This window comes from Pogoniulus pusillus, chromosome 19 (assembly GCF_015220805.1).
Source record: "Pogoniulus pusillus isolate bPogPus1 chromosome 19, bPogPus1.pri, whole genome shotgun sequence".
NCBI classification, from domain to species: domain Eukaryota; kingdom Metazoa; phylum Chordata; class Aves; order Piciformes; family Lybiidae; genus Pogoniulus; species Pogoniulus pusillus.
The window spans coordinates 18,381,576-18,405,240 of record NC_087282.1 but is presented as its reverse complement, the minus strand read 5'-3'; the positions used below and the strand labels follow the sequence as shown (position 1 = coordinate 18,405,240).

General features: G+C 42.7%; 1 protein-coding gene across 8 annotated transcripts in view; it reads right to left on the bottom strand.

Moving 5' to 3' along the window:
• Positions 1-23,665, bottom strand: part of IL1RAPL2 (interleukin 1 receptor accessory protein like 2) — a 400,289-nt gene that overhangs the window by 346,414 nt on the left and 30,210 nt on the right. Inside the window, exons 1-3 of one of the 8 annotated variants that reach the window (XM_064159542.1) lie at positions 4,229-4,317; positions 3,677-3,745; positions 2,773-3,039 (exon numbers count right to left, since the gene is read on the bottom strand). The exons of 5 other annotated variants lie outside the window; for them this stretch is intronic. The gene's annotated coding sequence lies outside the window, so the exon portion shown is untranslated. Of the gene's footprint in view, positions 1-2,772; positions 3,040-3,269; positions 3,349-3,676; positions 3,746-4,228; positions 4,318-23,665 lie in introns of those variants that run through there. 2 more of the 8 variants (XM_064159543.1, XM_064159544.1) reach the window with 2 other exon arrangements.

The following is a 23,665-nucleotide window of genomic DNA, read 5'->3' as shown; positions in this document are numbered from 1 at the left end:
GCAGAGCCTAAAAGCCAGCAACTCAGAAACTTTTTTTTCATCTCACAGATTGGAGATGGCAAAATCCCAAACATACAGCAAAAGTGTTCTTAAAGGTTAAGAAAGCAGTTTGCACCTTATTAGAAAGCAAAAAGTGCTATCATCAGTAAAATTAAAACCCAAACCAATCCAGCTAACATGCTAAGCATGCTTGTCTGTCTCTTCACTGTGAATAAGTTTCAAGCTGAATGTGCATCGAGAAGGAAAGAAATGTTGAAGGCACCACCTCTCAAGCAGCTGGAACTAGCATTGCTTTTTGCTTTTCTCCAGAAATCAATGAGGGCTGATGGAAGGTGGTGAAGAACACTGTACCTTCAATAACAGAGAGGTTAAGATGAAATCATTTACTGTCCCAGATTTAACACCCATAATTGCCCATTCCTCACTAACATGCCCTTTCCCCCTTAATACAGTCATTAGTGATGTGACCTTTCAAATTCCCCACACAATCTGTTCATTCTTCTGAGCACTTCACCTCTTGATAGATCTTTTTTTCTAAACATCCTACAGTTAAATCTTTTGCATAGAGCTTCTTTGTCTACAAACTGAAAGAAATCCTACACCGTTTGTTAGTGTTATTACTCTACACATGAATTGTTAACAAAGTTTATAAGACACAGTGGGTTTCTTTGGGAGAAGGCTAGAAAGGTGTCTATAAATTGATAGATTGTTGGAATCTGAATAAAATTAGCTTGGGTTGTATTGGAGGTGGGCATAGACTGTGCTTGTTTAGTTGCTTGGGTTTTTCTGTGGTATAATTTTTCCATCAGACTAAGAGCTCAACAGCCCACAGGTTTTACAGTACTATTTTGTTTTCAAGAGGCCTAAAGAAAAAAATGAAGGAAGAGCTTTCTGAAGCTGGACCTAATGATTGCCCATGCATTCCAATACTTCACTCTGACTACAGATTCTGAGCTTGAAACAACCCCACACAGACTGATTTCATAAGAAAACGAGCCCAAGGCCTTTAGCTATCAGCTACTTCTAAAAAGCTTCGATCCAGAAACTGCCTTCTCCCAGGAGAGTCTCACTGCCACCAACAAGTAAAGCAGCCCCAGGCCCGACCAGTACTTAGACAGGCAAACATAGAAAGAACATGAATATGTTTGTACAAATGCTGAGAGCGCCATCAAGGTAAGATTCAGTCTGGACTGTCCCTAATGCTTGAAGCAAAAGAGGAGGGAGCACTTTACACCATTATGGCCATCTTGCCTTCATCCTTCTCAGAAAGAAGATTCACACATGAAGAACACCAACTTTCTTCAAATGGTTTTATGTGCAACACCACTGGTGGGCTGTTACAAAGGTGACCGTGAGATCCACATAGGTGCCTTCCTTAAGATTATCCACCAGCCACTAAGGTACCTGGGACAAGGAGTCCCAGTTTCATCACACCTTTCCCATGCCTGCAACCTCTATGTTCTACTGTGCTTTCCAAACAGAGTGCTGTAAAAATGTGGTTTCCCACTGAACAAACACTTACATAACAGTTGTTAAGTATTATTTCCTTATTCATTAATCGTGATGAACACATCGTGAAATCCTCTAATGTATTCATTACTCAGTGTTACTCAAACATTTTGCTGGCAAATAATTCTCGGTTTATAGGTCATTGGAATTGCAAATTGTAACTCTTCTAGTCAGAGCTCACCGTTCAGTTTTTAACATATGTAATTTATTTAACTTAAGTAATGCATACAGCCAATTTAATCAATGTGCAGTGAATTTCAATGCGAGCGTTTGGCTTTGTTAGTCTCAGTTACATAAATCATGCACTCAGGAAACAGAAAATAATAATATGGGGCTTAAGTGAATAATTGGAACCATATGAAGTAGTTCCACAGAAAACATGAAAATAGTCACATATACAAGCAAATCCAAATTCACTTTCCAAAGCGTCAGAACATTTGCAACTCTTTTTTTCCTTTTCTAATTCACTCTGATGTACTTAATTTGCGACAAAACCATGCCAGCAGACATTGCCAGATTGCTTTCCACTTCCTCCTCTGTATCCTTATTTAGGATATTAAATAACCCTGGTTGCTATTAACTTTTCTTCATGCAATATCTCTGACCACCACACACACCCAAAGACCTTCAACTTCCACAGTGTTTGGGAGGCAAACTGCAATTAGCGGTTACCTGAATCGATCACAAACAGCCTAGGACAGCTCTAGTTACTTAATGCTTTTGATTTTATGCTAAGACCAGAGATAAAACTATAATGAGGTTCAGTGATAATAGGAAGTTGATCCTCTGAGACTTAAAATTGAAGTAAGTAGGCAGAAATTAAATGTTTATCTAGCAGATTCCTGTTTGCTTATGCTTTAATGTATACCTCCATGCTGCTCTTGCAATTAGGTAACAGCTCAGATTAGTCTGATCATTCTCCTTCAAGAAGGAGAGAATAAAAAATAGAGAAAGAAAGGAAGAAAAAGTCAAGCTGACAGTCAATATCTATTATGAGCACGACTTCTAGCGAAAAGACCTTGCTTGGAACTGGCAATGGATCAAAAACTGCACTACCTCCACAGCTCAAAGACCTCCTTTAGCTGAATCCAAGGTAGAAAACACAACTCAAGTATGCACAAGCAGTCTGAAGCAGCTTATGTGTTCTCACCCATATCAATACTTTGTATGGTCTACAAATGAGCAGATGGTCTGGAAACAAGAGCAAAGATATTCTGTAGCTACACCACTGAAGTCAGGTCCTAACCAAAAAAACCCGCAGACCTTGTCCTCTGTAGGCAAGTCTGGAAAGGAGTTTCAGAGACACAAATTGGTGCTGAGATTTCAAGAATCATTAGCTGTAGAAAGCCTAGAACAGAAGACTTTCATTCTGACTTGCATTCCCTCCTCTCTTCTTAAGCTGTGGAGCTGTACAGGGTTTTGCTTCAGGCTGCTCTCCAGCTATTAGAGGATGCATGTTTCACAGATGTCACATCATATCCCAGACAGATCAACAAGTAAAAAGCTGTAACCACCACTGAACTGTTGAACCTGCATTTAAATGGAGAGAATTGTGGTTATGCACATGAATCAAAATGGGCTTTTTTGAGTGAAAAGGAAGAGTAAAAGCAACTTCTGCAGTCAGGTTTCATGCAGATTCATACAGATCTTGCTGTGTCTTGTACCAACACCAAACAGTACTGATGTAAGACTTTCACACTGACAGAACAGACAAATGGCCACTATCAAAAGCAACATCCATTAGAAAGACCAATCCTCACCAACAAGTTCTTCTGATGGCAGTTACAGAAGAAGAAATAGACTTTGTGGGTTGCCCTGACATCTACGTTCTGGGTCTGAGGAGAAAGGTAGAGTATGGAAGTTGAATGGTCTTTCCAAGGAACTATAGGGACAGTCAAGCCTGAAAAGCGTGATGGAAAATCTAAGTACTCTGCTCATTTAGGTGATAAACTTGGAGTTCTTCAAAGAGTTTCAGATCACTGCAACCAGAGTGTCACCCCAGTGGTAACTAACCTAGACATCCAAACCTACTGCATGAGTAATTCAGGTACAGTGTTGCATAGCACAAACTCCACTGCAGGAGAGACAGAACTCACTAAACTCATTCCTAGATTTCAACACCCTAAATTTCTGCCCCTTTTCCAGGTGGTAGCATCAATCTGCTTACCTCATCCACGTGGGTGAATGCCAAGGTGAGAAAAACAGCCTGCACCTATCAATTCTCACTCACAGCACCCTGTTTACAAAATGGGGAAGGAAGAACACCAACTTCTGAGTTGTTTGCACAATGGGTTTCACATGAGAGCTCCAAAAGCCTTCAGCATGTGATGCTGCATAAAGCAAATTCCCTCTACCAAATTCTCTACTAATGTAGCCCCATTTTGAAGGCAGGCAGATAGACAGGCAGATGGGACAGAGGCAGCACAAGTGTACCCACAGTTTTCTTTGCATTGTGCAGTTCCTGCAAGCCCCTCCAAGGGTGATGCTAGCCTACACTGATGAACAAAAAAACATATTCATTGCAAAATCTTTCTTCCTTTTCCACTTGAATCCTTCTCATTCTACATGACAAAATCTGAAATCCAGACTAAATGCCACGACATGCTGAATTGTTATTAACAAGCTTATTAGAGCTGTGAAACAGGATTTCCATTATATAAAACTCCTACTTCTCCCATAGCACAAGGTACCATTCTAAGTATAATGCCCAGTGACCTACCTACTGCCTTATAACAGAAGCAATCATATCTGATTTGTCCTTTATGAGTTCTCTAGCTGTCTTGATTCATTAACCTACTGTTAAGTGGTCCTTGTCTAGCAGTGAAAATGTCCTGCTCTCCTATCTCTTAAGTAGCCTCTCTTCATTCAGCTCCTTGTTTAATCAATGATAATTACATAGTCCTGTGATCATCTCCTGAAATTAGCACAAATGGTAACACATTCTTTGATTGCCAATGTTGTTGTAAATGTTGCATTAAAAAATAGCACTAAAATAACAGCACAGACAAAATCTGCACTAGAACCTTGCATGCTGTTTCAAAATTCACAACAAGGATGGGATGCAGAGTGGGAGCCCACTGCCATTCACTTCTGCTGATTCAATTAAATGGAAACCCACCTACTTCCAGTTTGGAAAAGCACTGGTGAGGAAAACCACAATCTACACTGAGAGTTAGCAATAAGGAAACATGACATTACAGCTGCAAATTCTCAATGTGTCATTACTTAAGACAAAAACAAAGTACTTGAAACCTCATTATTTAGCAATATCTGGAGATGAGGAAGGTGGAAAAAACAGTGGAAGTATATTTCAGAATGCTGTTCAGAGATTGCTGAAAAACAGGGGATTTGGTGGAGATGGCTTCACATATCTAAGTGTGCAGCATCATGTAGCACCGGTCCCTGCACAAACCAAAAGCCTTTACCAACTGCCTCCTGTGACAACACAAAACTATTTGGTACTGAAAGTCAAACCTCCACAAAGTCTTCTACCCAAACCAAACTAAATAACTAGAAAAATACAGGACAGGTCATTTTGATATGCATTGAGACAGGAAATAAATTACTAACCAAGTTACTAACCCAATGAATGGGCAATGAATTGTACAACTGAGTCAAGCCATTAATTATGAAAAGAACTGGTAGATGGTGGATAATTTCAAGTCATTGTCCAAGACAAGAAGCAGCTTATTGGAGAAAACTTTTATCAAAGTGGTGTCTTCAACATTTCACTGTGGAGCAATAAACAAATTCCTGGTAGATGACCAGCTCCATCAAACTCAGCGTCACTGAGATGAGTGATTAATGCACTCCAACCAAAGGCCCCACAGGATCCTACTCTGACAAGTTAATAGATGAATCTATAAATAAATAAAATAAATACATAGATCATCATCCTCTATGGGATATGGATGGAAATTCACAACAAATTGATTCGGTTTCCTAACTCCATGCTGGCCACCATTTCTGTCTAGTCACCCTTCTCCTCAATGCAGGAGCTAAGAAACCAAAGGTGGTTTCTGAATTAGTGTGCTAGTTTGAGCCTAGCTAGAATGTTCTGGGGAGAGGAACTAGATCACAGGCTGTGAAAGGAAAACAATGGTGATGTCTACTTCACTCATAGGCTTGCTGAGATGTAGAAGAATAAAAGCAAAATATAGATAAGGGAGTCCTCTCCTCTGCTGCTGGCGAGCTCCGAGCTGGATCTCACTCTCTAACCTCACCCTCCATTTTCTTTTCTAATCCACTTTGCTTCCTAACCCCCTTGGCTGAACTTCCATTCTTCCTTGGGACTGGGGTAAGGTTGAGAGGAGGAGGGGGAAGGTGAAGGGGTGGTTGAGAGCCCCTCCTGGGGACTCAGGTTTCTGGGAGGGGAGTTTTGTTTCTGTATTACCTTTTACCTTGTATATTTCTGTACATAACTGTATACACTCTAAATATCTGCTTGTATATTGTGCCAGCTGTAAATATAAGCTTCATTCATATTTCCAGAGCTGGCTGAGTCTAGTCTGGGTGATTTCTACAGTGTTGGTGGGCAGGGAACACCCAAACCATCACAATTAGGTACAAAGCTTCCTCTCCACCAAATATCTAACAGAAAGGCCAACCAACAGTTACTGCCATACTATCCCATTTCATTTCTATCTGCAACACTGTGACAGGTGAAAGCAGAAGCCCCTGGAGGTCCCACTGCTCTGCCAAGTCTGCAGCACAGCAAAGAACTTTCAGGAGCTTGGAGCCCCTCGCCTGTGCTCCAAGCACCTACCAGAGCTTTCAGCTCTCCCGATGAGCCAACCACACGCTGCAGCGCCAACAGCACACAGAGAGCACTTGTTAGATACAAATTACATTCAAGGGCTCTTTCTTTTTGTTCCCTGTTCTTCTGAAACAAGATAAAAACACAGGCAAAATATCATTTAACTAGAGAAACTTCCAGTGAGTCAGAAATTACTTGCTGTGGAAGCAAGAACTGGCATATGAATTTTTAACAGGTGAACTAGTTAATTAATGCTTAATATTCCCTTGCAACACTGGACATGTGAACTAATAACAATTCTGACCTTTTGCAGAGGGTAATTCAGTGTCCAACAATGCAATTATTGTACAAGAAACTCAAATACAAACCACCCCGAAGCTTTACTAAATAGAAATGTAGCCTTGGCCCCTGGGCATGTCCACTGCCAGACTTCATGCATCCCTGGGACATGACAAGCTCCACAGAACTGCAGAGCTCCAGTCACCCATGCCTGAGAATTTCACATTGAAAGGAGCACTGGGAAAGATTATTGAGGTGACCAGGTGAACTGAGATTCAGGAAAAGTAACTGACTCCTAAAGTATACTGAGAGAACGCACTGGGGAGCCAGAAGAGCCCCAAGTAACCATGGGTACCTCTGGGGTGGGGATGAGGTCTCCAGTCATTACAGCTCAGTGCTTTTGAGGAAGCAGCAGTACTGGGAGTCTGGATCCCACTGCTTTCACAATGCAACTTGAGAAAATGAAGGAAGGTATGTGACATGTTTGTCCACTACAGCAGAGGACTTGATCCAGAAGTATCCCCATCTCTCCCCACTCCCAGGCACAGTGAATTGCCCCAATTCAATTAATTGGTTGCACTCCACTAATTCTGGAAAATATCAGCCTTTAAAGCCTCAGGAAGTATCTACAGAAACAATTCTGTCATGCTCTCAACACATGAATGTTTCTATGGTGACTTTCCAGCACTTCATTGGATTCCCTTTCCTAAACGCTCAGCATACTCCCACACTGCCCTGCAATCCCAAACCCCAGGTAAACCAAAATGGAAAGCTCAGTTTTTCTATACCCAAATGTAAAGTCAAGCTCTAAATACCCATTTGATACATACCCACGCATCACACCTCCGTGGCCTGAATGCGTTCTAGGGCAATGCCGGATGATGCCACATCATCTAAACAGTGATAGTGACACAGACAAAGCTGTCTCTTGCTAGAAATACACTATGAGCTCACTTGAGCCTGAAACACCAAAGCATTTTATCTTGAAATATCACCTTATCCTGAAGCATTAATACTCAAAGGCTGTTGGCAGATACAAGAGCAGAGAGTCCACCTAAACACAGAATAACTGCAAAAAAAGAAACCCTTCCTCACTGCCTTCTCTTTTTTTTCCCTTAGAGTACATTTTCTTCCCCTTTTCTATTAAGAAACCCCTCTGTCCTCCTCAAGGACTCATTAGCCTCACTAAAATATCAGACACTAGCAAATGCCTTCCGAAAGAGCCAGTGCTGTCAGAGCAACCCGAGAGCCCACAAACACTCCCACAGTATTGACCTCTCAGAAGCCTGTTCACCTACAACACTTGCACATCCTCATTTGTCTGCTTTCAAGTCATTTAGTCATCTGTTGACAAGCAATTTTAAAACCTGCCAGGGCCAGTGGAACAACTCATCCTTGTCTTCAGCTCTCTCTAAGACTTTGTGGATGGAACTGCAGGATAAAACCCTTTCCCATCTGCCTGATCAAGATTTGCCATGGCATTGGTAAAGCCAGCACTGTGCACAGTGTATAAACAGGTTAGGTGGCTTCCCCACGGTCTATTGTTTTCTTAAGGGACTAGAACATGAAGATATTTCTTGGAAACTTGGTGCAGCCTGAAGACTCACCAAGCCTTCACAGGTGCTTGTGAGCATTGCCAAGTCAGGCCACATTTTCTTCTTGCAGCCCCTCATTTTGCACGTTAAAGATTAATATTTTATCCGCTACTGAATTCTAATTATTCTGTCTCCTTCCATCCTGGCACCACTACAGCATCCTGCTGAGCTGAACACACCACTACAGATGCTTTATTTTCAGGTTTTAATATTTTCTGGCAAAAGTAACATTAACAAAACAAAGGTTGTTGCAAGCAGCAGCTGCTGCAAGTAGCATATATCCTGCTTAAAGGAAATAATGTGGACTATTTCCTCTGGGAAATAGGTAGAAATGGAGAGGTCTCAGATGTGGAACTTCAACAGAAACCTGAACCTAAGGCTCCCCTTTATGGAAGCTGGCAGCATCCCAACAGGGCCAGTCCAAATTTGGGACTTCTGTTTAATTTGAACACTTTAATTTTATGTTCTGTTCCAGTTCAGAACAAAACGTCACCTTTCCTCTTACTGGGAACTAAGCGAAGCTTTCAAAGCTTTTACATAGGGGAGATAAGATTTTACTTTAAAGACTGATGTGTTCCTGAAGGATTTCCACGTGTGGGCTTTCCAAGTGCAGAGTTTTCTTCTATGGTTTTTCCTTCTCTTTTGTGCTCTTGTTTTCATGTCGCACTGAGGAGACGCCAAACATGCTGCAAAATATTCTTTTTTAATGAGGATGAAGACAAAATTCTAATCTCAACGTGGAAATAAAGAATTCTTTTTTAAAGACCCAAAGATGTCCAGAAATAAGAGTCACTTTTCTCTGTAGCATCAAGAAAACTGTGATGGGTTGACTCCATCAGCAACTTCAACCAAAATGCAAGTGAAAAGCTGTCTGCTGAGCCCTTGAACCGCAGTCTGTGTAACGCTGCCGTGCTTCAGTGGGGATCGGTGTCAGTGCAAGGAAGGGCTCCCGAGCGAAAGAGAAATGTGATATTAAGAATGTCAATATTTCACTTTCTAAATTGAAAATCTTGGTAGTGTTGAGATAATCCATATGTCTTAATCAACTCCTGGTGTTTGAGTGGGAGGAAGCTAACACAGTAACTAGTTGAGGAGGAGGAGCAGTTAGTCAAAATAACTGCATTTCTCCCTGAGGACTTCTGGGTTCTGGAAATATTTAACAGATGAAATAGCAAGAGCAGCTGTCCTGAGGGAACTATCAGAGAGGCGTTTGACATTGCGAATCACATAGATTGCTAACCGAATGTTTTGTCTGCAGAGGGCCTGAGGTGTGATAACAGAACCAGAGTTGGGGGATTTCTCTGGCTGCTGTGATCACACACTGCAGCATGGCAATGGCAGCTCCAACAGTGCAGGTTGTGCCTGCTTGCCCAGTACTCTGGAGAGGGTTTTTGAGGACAGGTATCTAATGGGGCTCTCTGCTGCTTGCCCTGCCTTTTGATATTACCCTGAGGTGCAAGTCTCCAGAGTCCAGGAGAGGGATGCTGCCTGCAGTCCAAGGGCACTGTGCCTCTGGAGGTTTTGCTGTCTGTGGCTGGGTAGCAGGAACCATAAGCAAGGCACCCCCATGCCTGCCTCCTGCCTGGCCTCTGCTGTCCCTTAAAGGATCTGGGTGGAAATTCAAACGGCTTCTCAAGAGATGTGTTGAGGCACCTCCTGCTCCCCACTGCATGCCATTGCCTTCTCCTAAGAAGAGAACACCCATGTGTCCCCAGCTCCTTGTGACATCGGTCGCTGACTGCCGCTCTCCAGGGGCAGCCCCACTGCTGGAACACTTCCCAGCCACCTGGGCACGGCCTGCTGCCTCACAATTAATAATTCAACTGATCATGAAGGCACATTGGCAGATATCGTAGTACCTGTCAAATTTAACTGCCTGTAAATTTAATTAGTGTGCAAAAACTAGCTTTGGAGTATATCAAAACTTAATTAGTCAGCAACTTAAGGTTGTTAGTGTACTCTCCAGGGCAATAATACCCCAAAACGGGTACATGAAGGCCACACCACACTAAAATAATTAAAAATATAAGATCCTGGTGGCAGGTTTTCTTTATTATTCACCTCTACCGTGTGTAAAACAAGACTGAGCAATAAGAACAGCAGCATCTTGGAGCTGGGCTCTGGTAGTGGGTGCCTTCCCTCAGTAGTGGGGGGACAGTTAGCAAGTGTGGTGGCTCAGGTCTTCTCAGTCCTATACTGAGGACTGACCCAGTCTTTGGGAGTATCCTGTGTGTTTTGCCACAACGTGTCTACCTGCAGGTGGAGAGCACCACAGTTTTGGCAAAAATATGGCCTAGGAATTACTAGTTTGGGGAGTGTGGAGTGGCTGTGTGGTTTGTAATTGGGCTGATGGGGATGCCTAGGTTAATGTTACCTTCAAATAAGGTAATTCAGGAAAGAAATTAGAAATTCTTCAGGGGCATTAGCACCAGCTTTGAGTGGTGATGACTTATCCTAAATCTTGTCCTCATCAGAACAAAGCACTTCAGGTGTTGGAATTCCACAACAGCTTTGCAGCAAAAGACAATGGCTTCCTACTCCGCAAGGAAAGCTAACTTAATGTTTGCATACTCCTACCGCAACAGTGCTTACATGAAGAGAAGGATGCATGACTCGTAGCCAGTGTTACTACAGAGAGATTTTTCACACTGTGATGGGATGGCAAAGCGTAGCAGTGACTCACTGCAGGTTGTCTGAAAGGAAGGGAATGGGATTTAGTAACACTGAACATGCCCCATCTGTCACACCCCAGAGAGGTACACACTTTTCTTCCCAACGTTCCGCTTCAGCCCTAAGCTGCTGCAAAATGTTTATCCCAATGACCTGTACTTTTCTGGCGACAGCCTCTCCTATGAATGGAACATGGACTAAAATGAAAGCCACAAAAACTTCTTAGAGAAGCCATGGGCCTGATTGTAGTTTGTTGCTTGCTCTCTGAGGGCTCCTTGTCTCATTACCTCTTTGCATTATGGGGTAAGAAGGAAACACTGGAACAATGCTTCACAGTATTGAGTTTCACAAACAGCCCAGTGGAACCTTGTGGAGTTTTTTTCTGCATCTTGTATTATCACTGGGCAGTACACCCACGTGAGCTGAGGTTTAGCCTTTGGGGAGCTGGCCTAGGCATAAAACAAGCCATGTTTTCCCTGGATTTAATATTCACCTCTTGAGTTTTGGATCTTTGAACCTGAAAGATCAAGGCAGAATTTCTCTGCAAAGACTCCGTATCACTTGCCAAAGCTTCACTTGAAACCCACACTGGACCTGCTGAAAAAATACTGTTGACCATCCTCTGCAGAACGGGCCCTCTGGTGCTGGACCAAAATTGTGCTTAGTACTGGGGTTTCCCCACACCCATCTCACGTAACAACAAGCATAAGTCCAGCTACCTTCAAGTCTATGGAATCTGAGATTGACTTGGGTAAAAGCAAAGCATTAGGTACTTTTTCATCACAGGCCAGAGACAAAGAACGACTGGCAGAACTCAGTAAACTGCTCTGAGAGGCAGCCTGCATGCTGCTGAGTGGGCTTGGTTTAATGAACTGAGGGATGCCATGTAATCTAACTGCTTATTATGTTAAGAGACAGCAGATAATCTAGTGGTCCACAGGTGCTTATTTTGATTTTACTGCATGAAGTTAAATACATGCTTAACTCTACCAAGCTGAGCAGGGCTTCTTTCAGCACTAGAAGTAATGCTAAGCATCACCTCAGTGCTCAGAGGTGTTTGGTCCTTTAGCCTGATCATGCATGGTGTAGGATTACTTGTCTTGAACCATAATATTAGCTGTGAGGCCCCTCCTGGTGGGAACAGGACCTGGGGTTTGCCTGGTAGCTCCCTTCCCACATGCAGAATTGGGGGATAGCAGTACTGAGGTGCCAGCAGAAGCCCTCTCAGCTGGCTGGTGGGGGGCGCTGCAGGTGCCTGCCAGGACTGGGCAGCCTCAGGCTTCCAAGGGTCTTCATTTCTGTAATCAAGAGGTTCCTGCATTAGCAAGAGTGATGGCGAGGATGTGCCCAGGTTTCTTGCTGAAAAGTAGCAAGTGGGATTTTTCTTTTTTTCTGAAGAACACCTGGTGGTTTCCTGCCTTTGCAGGCATGTAGAGGTGTCTGATCAGCTGCAGAAGTTCACGTGTCAGTTGTTATTTATTTTGGTGAGATGCTTATATATATAAAGTAAGTACTCTGAGACTGTAATCAGGCTGTAATCATGGCTTGTAATCACAATCAATAAATTAATAGATTAATTAATGAATTAACATCAGTGAAATATGATTTTTCTATTGATTGTATGTCTCTTTATTGATTTTTGGTGCCTGCAAATGCCAGCCTCATCTTTGGATGTATCTTCAAAGGAGTGAGCTGAATTTTAATGGGATTTGTACCTAGGACTTAAGAATGCTACTCCTCTGCTGTCATGCTCGCCTTCCTGGCAGCATTAATGTTATTGACACAAACCCTTTCAAATCTTTATTGTGAAGCTCAACTTCACTTTTAATTGGTTTTGGTTTTATTCAATCTAACTGTAATAATTTAATTTTTTGTTTTGTTTAAAACTTCAATCATGTTTACCATATGGTGAGTATCATTTATACATAAAAGCTACTTGCTGGTTTACCTTTGGAAATCCTTAGGGCCTTCACAGCAAGAGCTTCCTAACCATCTGCTGTCCTCTCAAACCTCATGTTAATGCAGACATCTGCAGTTGTGACTCTGGGGTTATTAAACAGGGATGTCCAGTCGAATGCCCTTGTGTTTGGCTTCCCAAAAATCAGCACTGCACAAAGCAATGGCTTGAGCCACAACAAAAGGCATTCTGTATGCAGACATGGGGGGCAGGCGTGTGCCCTCCACACACCCTCCCTCCCACAGGTCCTGCCACACAGGCAGAAGCAGTGAATTTTGCTGGGGGTTGCAGCCATCCCAATTAGCTGTAAGTTCGGATTGATGTCCCGTAATCCTTTAATGCTAGAGAGGCTCTGGCATTAGACCCTGTGCTAATCCATTTTTAGAACGTGCATGGTGCACAAAGAAGATTATACCATTTTAAAATGAGCTAATTATTTGTAGTTAATCAGAGTATCCCTCAAATTACAGAGGAGAATACTGTAGGTTGAAATCCTGGACTTAATTAAGTCAGCAGCAAAACTCTCCCTGGCTTGATTAGTGCAAGAGTGGAGTGCTGGAGCACACTCACCCTGTCACTTTGCTGGCCCTGGCTTTCTGGCAGCATACTTTGTCTTCTCAGCTTTGGGGTAATTTTTGGTTTATTCTACTTATTTTCTGTCAAATTCTTGTATGCAAATGTTTTTCGATGAGAAGGAAGAAGTGGCTTCCAGTAACCTCCAATCTGGCAGCAGCTGCAAACAATGGAGCTAATTACAAAATGTAAATGTCTGATGTTTCCAGCCTTTAGAGGCTTGACACTCTTCATCTGGGTGCTGTGTAGATTGCAGGTGAAGGCAATCCCATAATCTGAAAGCCATCCTCTTAGAAGGAAAAGGAATAACTACTTTCATTGTGTGGTTAATGTCCTTCTAATGTTTTTTATGTGTGGGGCTTTGTTTTGTTCAGGCTTTTGCTTGCTCTGTTTGGGTTCTTCTGGTTGGTTGGGTTTTGTTTGTTTAGGGTTTTTTTTGCTGTTGTTGTTTAAGCAAATATTGCTTACTACAGCTGTTAAAAGTTGTTTATACACATTTTTTTGGCATTGTACTCAGCCACAATAATAAACATTCAATTTAATGCATTTGTGTTAATACCAGTCTGTTTTCCCTGAAGCAGAGGCTTTTAAACATGTGCAGTAATTTTGCTATCGAATAGCAGTGTGATGATCAGTAAAAACATTTTATCACGGTAAATGATTCAGGTAATGTATTGGCCTAAGACTGATTCTTACCCACATTAGTCCTTTCAAACAACACACTGAGAAAACAGTTCTAAAGTGTGTTCGAGATTAATGGATGGAGCATAGCAGTTAAATGCTGGACTATCCGATAAAAGTTATCTGTTTTTAATAGCCCAGCAGCATGTAGTACATCTTGATGAAGTGGTAAAAGTTTGGGGGGAAGAAATTGTACCCTGCGGTGGTAGGTTAATTATTCCATTTAAATATTCTATTTCTCCATTCTGTCCACAGCCCACAGGCAGAGTGAAGCATCTGACCCACAGAAAAAGAAATACATTTGTATTACTTGGTGGTAGTGATGTAGAGCTGCTTATTTATTTATTATTATACATCCAGTCACATGGATTTGATTTCTGAAACAGTGTTTTCTGTGATGGGCAGGTAAAACAGTCACTCTATGCAGATGAGCAAACACCTGCGTTACCAAAGTGTCAGTTTGAGAGTAAGAATTGGGCCAAAAGAGTGCATGCATTCCCTGAACAGAGATCATTAAAGTCACTAAAATGATTTCTCATTCTTTACTCTTAACCAAATTCCATAAATATTTTAACACCAAGTGTTTGGTTTTCAGTTACCACATAGTATGGATTTTTTTTTTCAGGAAAGTTAGTGGTGATATTTGTGTTTCTTGGGAGGATGTGGGTAGGAGGGGGGTGGCAGATGGGGAAGTCAGGAGAGGGTTATGATATGCTTTTTAAAGGACATGCAAATAGAGATGTAATGAAAAAAAAATTAAAGGGGAAAAACACACATTTAAAAAAAGGGTTTCTGGAAGGATCCACTGCATAAAGCAGGATGGCTGCTGAGGTGCAGTTTTAACTTCTGTCACAGGTTCTGAGCTTTCCTTGCTGGAGAGGAACGAGTTTTGATTTCAGCCTGGCAGAAGTGCAGATGTGAGCTATTCCTGCTTTTCTTCAGCCTGGTGTAACTCCTGCAGCCTGCCTGTGGCTAAGCGGTTCGTTAGGGAGTGTAATTGACCTTGAAATGTGCTGTGAGTGCGGAGGACAAACTCTCTCACACTTTGGGGAACTTGTTTATTGCCAGTTGCTGCTTGTTCTTACGCCTTAATTCCTTTCAAATTCCTCTTTTCAAAATCCTTTTAACAAATTAATGTTGAACAAGGAGAAATGGCAATTAAGGGGTTGTGGTGGTGGGTGCTTGTCTACAGGGAGCTCTGTGAGCTCTTTGCTTTCATCGGAAGCCCTGGGGACCCTGCGCTGCTGCTGCAGCCGCCACCACCACCGTGGGAGACTGGGTCTGCGGGGACCTCCTTTCTTTTCACGGAAAGGAGGCGGCGGTAGTGGAGCTGAATGGAAAGTGTAGCTAAGGGTCAGATTTGCTACAGTTACTTGACTTAAGCACTTCTCTCACCGATCTGAACTTGAAAGAGGGTGCAGTCGTGCAGCATCACCCTATGAATAGCCTGTGCCTGGCTACCGTGCTGCCTAACAGGACGCCTGAAATGCAGCCCTAGGAGAAGAGGCTGAGGGATCTGGAGGTGTTTAGCCTGGATGCGGCACTTAGTGCCATGGTCTAGTTGACTGGATAGGGCTGGGGGATAGGTTGGACTGGATGATTTTGGAGGTCTTTTCCAACCTGGTTGATTCTATGAGTCTATAATTCTAAGGGAGCAGAGCATGCTTCTGAGCTGGCAGTGTGTTCCTTACATTTTTCAAGTCTGAGGGTGAGGCAGGTGCAAACTGTTCTCTTACACAGTGAGGCAGGTGTTACAGTGATCTGGAGGTAGTCTAGAACCCATATCCCTTCAAGCCTTTGTTGTTTATATTGCAGCTGTTCAGGTGAGTTCACCAAGATTCCTTTACTCCAGCCCTGTCATAATTCACACAGATTTTGCAATCCCAATATCCCTGTTCCTCTGACTCCTGGGATGAGGGAAGACAGATTTGCCTGAAGCTGTGAGGTGGATGATGGCTGGGCTGGGCGAGTGGAGTGCTTTGTCCTTGTCCCTTTCAGGGACTCCTCAATGGAGTGTGGAAGGATGGACTCTGGAGATGATCACGCTTTCTGTTCTAGTTTAGGGCTGAAATCACTTTGCACAATTTTTTAGAAGCTCCTCTTCACCATTACTGCCTCACTCTTATCCATGATGCTTTATGATCTGCTCTGAAGTGGATGCTGGCTGAAAGCTGAGCACGTGGACAGAAGCACACATGAGACAAAGCACCCAGATGCTGTTGCAGACTCCAGAGCAGAATTTCCGAGTGACTGCGCCTCTAACATTTTGCTTTATAAAACATCTTTGTCCACAACAGCAGACTTGTTTCTCAATTAGATCCTGCCAATTGCACTAAGAAGTCGTGCCAGTTTGTATGTAATTATTTCATTGCAGGGCCTCTTTTACAAAGGTTTAACACAGTTTCAGCAAGGGAAGCATGTGTTTTGCCTTGTTACTTGCTACTTCCAGAGTAAAGTGCTTAATATTACCTACCACTGTGTAATGTGACTACTGGAAGTTTAATTAAATGAACTGCGTTTCTGCCTGAGGTTCAGTTCCTCTTGTTGCAGCTACTTACCTTAGAAGAGAAGATGTGCTGCTCATTCCACAGCCTGGAAACTTAAGTATAGGGAAGTAGAGAGACTTGTCTATTTCCATACTGGAGGAGAGATTTTGATCATAATATGCTAAGTTTCAATTAACACCATTAAGGTTTAGGTGAGGAGGAGGTCTGTAGAAGTCCCTTCTGGGTCCACTCTCTGGTGGAAACCTTGTGTGCTAGTTTGAAGCAGGCTAGAATATTTTGGTGAGAGAAAGTAGATAATTGGCTGTGAAAGGAAAACAATGGTTATGTCTCCTTCCCTCACAGTCTCGCTGAGAGGTATGGGAACAAGAAAGTAAACATCAGATAACACTTCCACCATTTTTTTTACTCACTCTGCTTCTGGCTTCAGACTGAGCTGCATCTCCCTAACCTCACTGCCACTAACCTTGCTTCTTAACCTCTTAGCTGAACCTCTATTCTTCCTTAAGACTGGGGTAAGGTTGAGAGGGGCAGGGGGAAGGTGCAGGGGTGGTTGAAAGCCCCTCCTGGGGACTCAGGTTTCTGGGAGGGGAGTTGTGTTTCTGTATTACTTTTAACTTGTATATTTCTGTATATAACTGTATATACTGTAAATATCTGCTTGTATGTTGTGCTAGCTGTAAATAAATAGCTTCATTTATATTCCCAGAGTCCGGCTGAGTTAGCTGGGGTACCTCCTGAAGTGTGGGGGGGGCGGGTAATAGCCAAACCACCATACCTTGATTTAATCTTTCTGCAGGAGGGCACAGAGAAGTTTTGGATGCAGCTGACCTCAGCCAGGCTTTGACCATGAGGCTTGAAAGACCTGCACCTGGTAGCCTTACCAAGTGGTCAGTGTTCCTGTTCTGAGGGATTCCTGGAGTCTGTCTGGGTGCACCTTGCTCATTTTTTGTGCATACTTGCTCATTTTTCATTAAGCAGTGATTTGATTAGATAAAAATAAAAGTTGGTTGAGCATTCACTTTTGCAGTGATGCATAACAAATGTATGGAGATTCGAACAGGACTAATCTGTATGCAAAATACAAACCCATGATTACTAACCCGTATGCACCTGTACTGAGGTTTCAGCAGTACAAATAGGAACAGGAAGAGAGAAGCACAGCCTTGAATTTGGGTATGAACTAATGCAAAGAGATTCTTACAATGTCAGTGGTGATTCAGGTGTTTCTGGAGTAAATTAAATCTTTCAGTAATTTAAGAGCACTGTTATTTGTTAATTAACTTTGACTTTATTAAAAAAAAAATTAACTCCTACTTTCTGCAGGTTTTCACCATTGGCTTCCTTTAGCTGTTCTGCTCTAATGGCATTCAGTTTGTGTCCAGGATCACCCTGAAGACACAGATCATGTGCGAATCAGTTTACAACGAAGGCAGTTTCCTTGACAAAGGAAACTTCATCAGTGCTGAGAGCACTGGCAGGTCAGGACTCAGGAGAGCTTCAAAGAACATGTTATTACTCATTTTCATAATAATTTTAGTGTTCAGTGAGTCCTTCATCAAACACTGCAGCTGACATATAAAACAAGCCCAAGTCTGAAATGGGTTATGCAGCTCCCACTCCTGAATACTCCACACAAGTCAAGAGGATTACTAATGGGATCGTTCTGATGCAGGGAGGTAACCCTAGACTCTCAGTTCCACAATCCCCCTCACTCCTCAATATTTGGAGACCTCCCTCAGTATAAGAAGTTTTAGTTAAGTCTGTTGCCCAGCAGTTCTCAAAGCAATGCTAGCCTCATCACTGTTTTTTAATTGTAGCTGTGTGAAGAACCCTCTATTTATTCCATGCAAACACCCCAAAAACCCCAAAGAACCTACACCTGTTTTTCAGAAACCAGAGTGACAGGAAGAAAAAGGACCAAGTCCAGGAGATAACCTTATTTCAAAACAGCTGCAGCCACCACCACAGCCTCCTCTATTGAGGAGAACAAACTCCTCCTACTGCCAATGCTTTCCTACAGCTCTGCCCCGACAAGGAGAGCTGTAGGCCCCTGAACTGCTCATAGCTGACATTTCTTGTGCTCTGAGCCACCATTTCTGAGGCTGTCACAGATGAAAGAGCCAAAAGTGATTACAAGGCTTTATGTATTGATGCCAGCCATTGGTTTGGAGCCAGTGAACTAAAAGAAATACGCATTGAGATGTACTGAAACAAACAAACTAGAAACAAGCCTGAGGCAAAGAAAAGAGGCTTTTATATATTAATTATACTCTGGTTTTGGTTTCTGCCTTGAATAGCAGCTATATAATGAAATTCAGCAAGCACTCATCTCAGGTACTGCAGAAATGTGCAAGTCAGTCAAATGACCTCCTAGCATCAGGCTCGAAGTCTTCAAACACAAGGGAAGCTTGCTTGAGGCAAAGAACCACTTCTCAGCTTTGCTTTGCTGATGTAAATCCCCTTTACCTTGAGAGTAGTCCCTGGGCTTCAGCAGTGCTGCCCTTAAGAGCAACGTGTGGAGTTCTCTGCTCTCAAGTGCTAGGGAACCACTTCCACTATGAGTCTGGCCTAGCACCCATCACAGGATAACGATCAGACACCCCCAGAAGCACATTACATCCAGTCTGTGCCCAGCAGCAAAACAATCGCTCTCAAGGGCAGGCAGGAAAGACCTGGGGCCAGAGCTGCCAACTCAAGCTTCAGGAGTTCAGCTCTGCTCCAAGGCAAGTCAGAGACAACAGAAAGCCAAGTCCAACAAAACTGCATTCCAGAAAGGGCTTTGCTTTTCATACTCAGTACATTGCACTGAGATGCAACTGGCACTAGTGCGACCCAGAGAGCCTCTTTAGCTATGTTACAATGACCCTGCACACCTTTAATTGCAATCTGCCCCTTATTTGTGTTTGCTGATAGCTTGAGGGGGGCATGCATCATTGCTTATGAAGGCAGGTGGGGATTCTGGAACATCCAAAGCTCTGCAGGCACTACAGTGTCTTTCCTTTGGAAGAGAAGTTCTGCCCTGATGCCCCCTCAAGCCAACATGCACACCACAAAGCCTGAAACCTAAGTGTCCCCCATGATGATGCTGAGCCAAGTACCTGCTTCTGCATAGTGGAAAAAAAATAACTAAAAATGGTCTGAATTCAGGCTGGAAACACAGGAGGAATTCAGTTGCTTTCCCAGCCCCTTTCTGTATCTAGTGCCCAAGGTAATAGCCAGCCTGACTTCTAGACAAATGACAGACACTATTATTAACCCTCTTCCTTCCCAAAGGAATAAGAGAGACCTATAGACTGGAAAATAAATCTAGAACAGCCTTAATAATAGTAAAATACTAATAAAATTAAATACAAATGCATATGAAACCAATATTGAATCTAACCTCCCTGATGGCAATTAAGTCACTGTCACCACTGATGCTGCAGCAGCCACTGGGGAAGTCTCAGATTAGACTCTATGGCAGACAGGAAACAGATTCAGGAACACATGGATTGAGATCCAAGTTGGAACAGAAAGTCTCTCTCAGATGACAACCACTGAAGAAGAGTGGTTAATCCTTGTGGTCTCCCAGCTGAATATTTGATACTGAATATGATATACATGGAATGGAATCTCTTGTTGGGCAGCTTAGGATCACCTTAACTGTCCTGCAGGTGCAATCTTTCTCTTCTGCACCCCAAATGGGGTACAAAGATTTAACAGTGACCTTGGTCTCCACAGGAGCAAATGTAAGCAAGAGGCTTTCTGCATATCAATCCTTGGCAGCAACTATAAACTCTGCAACACTCTGCAAAACTATGCCAGTGACTTCAGTCACAAGAGACTAAGCTGAAAAGTAAGATCCCTAGGCCGTTCTGTACTAGTTCATACCAGAACATTTAGAAAGAAAGCATTCTCTGCCCAGCTGCTTCACATTTTCACCCTCAGTATCTCTTCACTCTGCATTGAGTAAACCCACTTCTATGGCACAAGTCCCCTCCCTTGGTCCACCAAGCCCAGCACAGAGTTTGGAAGGACAAGTATTTCAGAAGTTCCATTGGGGTCCATTTCACAAAAGTTCCCAGACATTGAATGGGCTGTTGTAAGCTCCCAACACTGCCAGCGTGTCTTGGTAAAAACCTGATCTCAATGCAGAGCCGGAAGACAGTGGTGGCAGCCCCAGCTTGCCATGCCTGCCTGAAGAGAGCCTGGCTCCACAGCTATTGAGGCCTCTATAGGTTTCATAGGAATTCAGTGTCACTTGACAATTTGGCCATATATATACATGCTTTTTTCTCACCTTCTACTTAGTTTCCTTGTTCTGCAGTTCTCCACAAAGCTTTTCAAGGAGGAAGAAAAGAAAAAGTACTCATCCCAGGCTCCAAGCTCACTGGGAGCTGTTTGTTTACCTTGGTTAGCACCTTTTGCTCAGCCAAAGCTCCCATGTTCCCAGAGGCAAGATCCCCCCCTCTCACAAGGTACTATAAGGACACAGCCCAAAATTCAAACATAGGCTGTGAGGAGAAGCACACTGAATGAAAAAGTCTCTCTCCACAAATGCGGCGGCATTCTTCTATCCAGCTTCTAAGTCCTGGCAGAACTACTGGCTTCACAAATTTTGCACCTTCTCCTCCTCCACCCTTCCCTCATCTATGATGCAAACGGTCTTGCAAAGAACCTCAGCACCATTCTTTCATATAGTTGGTAACATCCCTGCTTTATTGCTGTGCATTGGTCAATCTTTTCAGCAGCTGCACTGACGTTAACCTACGCTCCCAAAACGGAGCGAGCGTGTGCACAGCTTGCAGCAGAGAGAGAGGAAGGCTGTGAATGAACTAGGTGCAGCTCCAAGCACACACACAGGTCTTGCAAAGCTCTTATAATCCACTTGTTATGGTATCAGCCTTTCAACATGTGTCATAGGCACCAGGATATAATACTGCATACTTCTGGGTTTTTTCAGTTAGTAATCTAATTAAAGAGAAAATATACTGCATTAGGAGATTAAACTTCTAATTCTGAAGACACAGATCATGCACTCACCCTACTGGACTGATTTTTTTGTAAATGTATCTTTTTTACTTAGCTACTCCAGTATGGAACTCAAAGTATTATCACCCCACACAGAGGAATCACCATGCTTTAGTAAAGCCCTGTACATTGGGGTGCACTTCCATTGTTCAAAGGCTTACAAACATGGATCAGCAAATGAGGAGAGTACAAGCTCTTCATTCAATGAGGTCAAGACCTTCCATCCTGAGTAATTCCTCTTGCACAAAAACACAGCCAGAGAGAAAATAATTCCTCTTGCTAACATAAGCTACATCAATCAGTAAACAAATCTGAAGTGGCTGGCAGCAGCAGCTATCAATACACAACAAATAATGCTCGCTTCCTAGGCTGCTCATCTCACTGCAGGATCCGGGACACAGGCCGTGTCCGGGCTGAGGAACTCTGAAAGGGTTTCCAGGCAACCCTGCAGCACCTGCTATCATAGGAGAGCCCCAACTCTTCTCTCAGAAGGTGGCGCCAACAGAAAAATAATTGATGAACGGAAATCTCTTCATTTAGGTGCTGGAATTGTAAGTAAAGCTCCCCAAGCTCCCCAAGGCTATTGTTGTTTCCATCAAAGGAAGCCAGTGAGTGTGACTGATAGTTTGATTTTCAGTGGTGCTTAGGTTTTGCAGCTCTCATGAACTGCAGTGCAAGTTGTAGCTACTCGAGTTTTTTTAAAGGGTAGGTATTTTAAAACGTATTCCAGTCAACAAGAACTGGGAGCTACAGTTCTTTGAAGGGTATGAAGGCCTTCAGCAGTTCTCAGAAGTCACATGGTGACTTCTTTCTCCTTTTCTCCCTAACGTTTTGCTATCTGGTTCAGAAAAGATCACAGGAAAACTGGAGAACTGAGTTTCATTACCGAAATTAAAAAGAGAAGATATAACAAACTCTGTCCTTGGAGAGGAAGCTGAATAGTGCAGAGAGCCTCCAAAAAATGTACAACATACAGGAAAAACCCACAGCCCCTCTGGAACGTCCAATAATTTGCTTCTGATATTCACAGAAGAGAGGAACTCACATCACCATTCTGAAACACAGATTTATCTCCTCTTTCAAGAATCAGTGCAGTTAAAAGTAAACCACTTTTTTAGTACTGCTCGAGCCATCTCACAGCCAAACCTTCTCTCTGTCAGCTCTGCAGAAATTAAATAGTAAAACTCCATTATCCATTAAGAGGTTTTGAAATCTATTTGTTTATACAATGAGAATAACTTTTACATTTCTAATTAGGTAGCCATTAACTATCATACAGGGAAATCACACCAGCATGTGAGGTTTAGTGATCATCAGAATCTTACTAAAAGGAGAGCTGAAGATTTTACCATGAACAACAAATTAATCATGATAATGTGGTTTTAGATCTTCAAAAGCAGAAGTCGAGGAGAAGCTTTTCAAAAGTTCTTTGAATCAACATATTTTCTTTGCTGATGTCAGAGCCTTAACACAGGCTTCAGTAAGAGAAAACCTTTGGTAAATTCCTCTGCCACTATTCTAGATAGGAAAGTCTATGAGATACATGAAGTTAAGTCAAAATTAGATCATGCATAGTCATTCTTCCACTATACAAGGAAAATAACTGCTTTTATATTCAGAAGATGCCAAAGTCTTTAATCCATTGTCACCCAGCAAGAGCAGAGTAGATGCTTGCTCAGATGTAACAGGGCAAAGACCTCACCAAGTCCAAGGAGACCTCAAGTGCTTTATGACCACTCTCTGATCCCCTGCAGAAGAGATTTTCCCATATACTTTTCCAATACAGTGCACCACCAGAGAGTTCAACCTTGACACTTTTAAGTCAGCTTCATTAAACACTCACACTTTTTTTGGACCCTTTTTGTCTGGATTAGAAATGCAGCTTGATGGGCAGTTGTCAGTATGGAGAGACATAAAAGTTAACAAACCAAAAGAGCATGTTAGTGGTGCTCTTGGAGTAGCACCTGAAATTAGTGATATATGTCTGTGCTATCAATAACCATGGTAGAAAAGCAGCCATGATTTACAGTTTCACCCAGGAACTTAATTATTCTTTCCTGATTTTGGGGTCCTTAACTATCTGTAGGAGGCTGCCATATTTATTTTGCCACTTAGCAACAGAAACTAC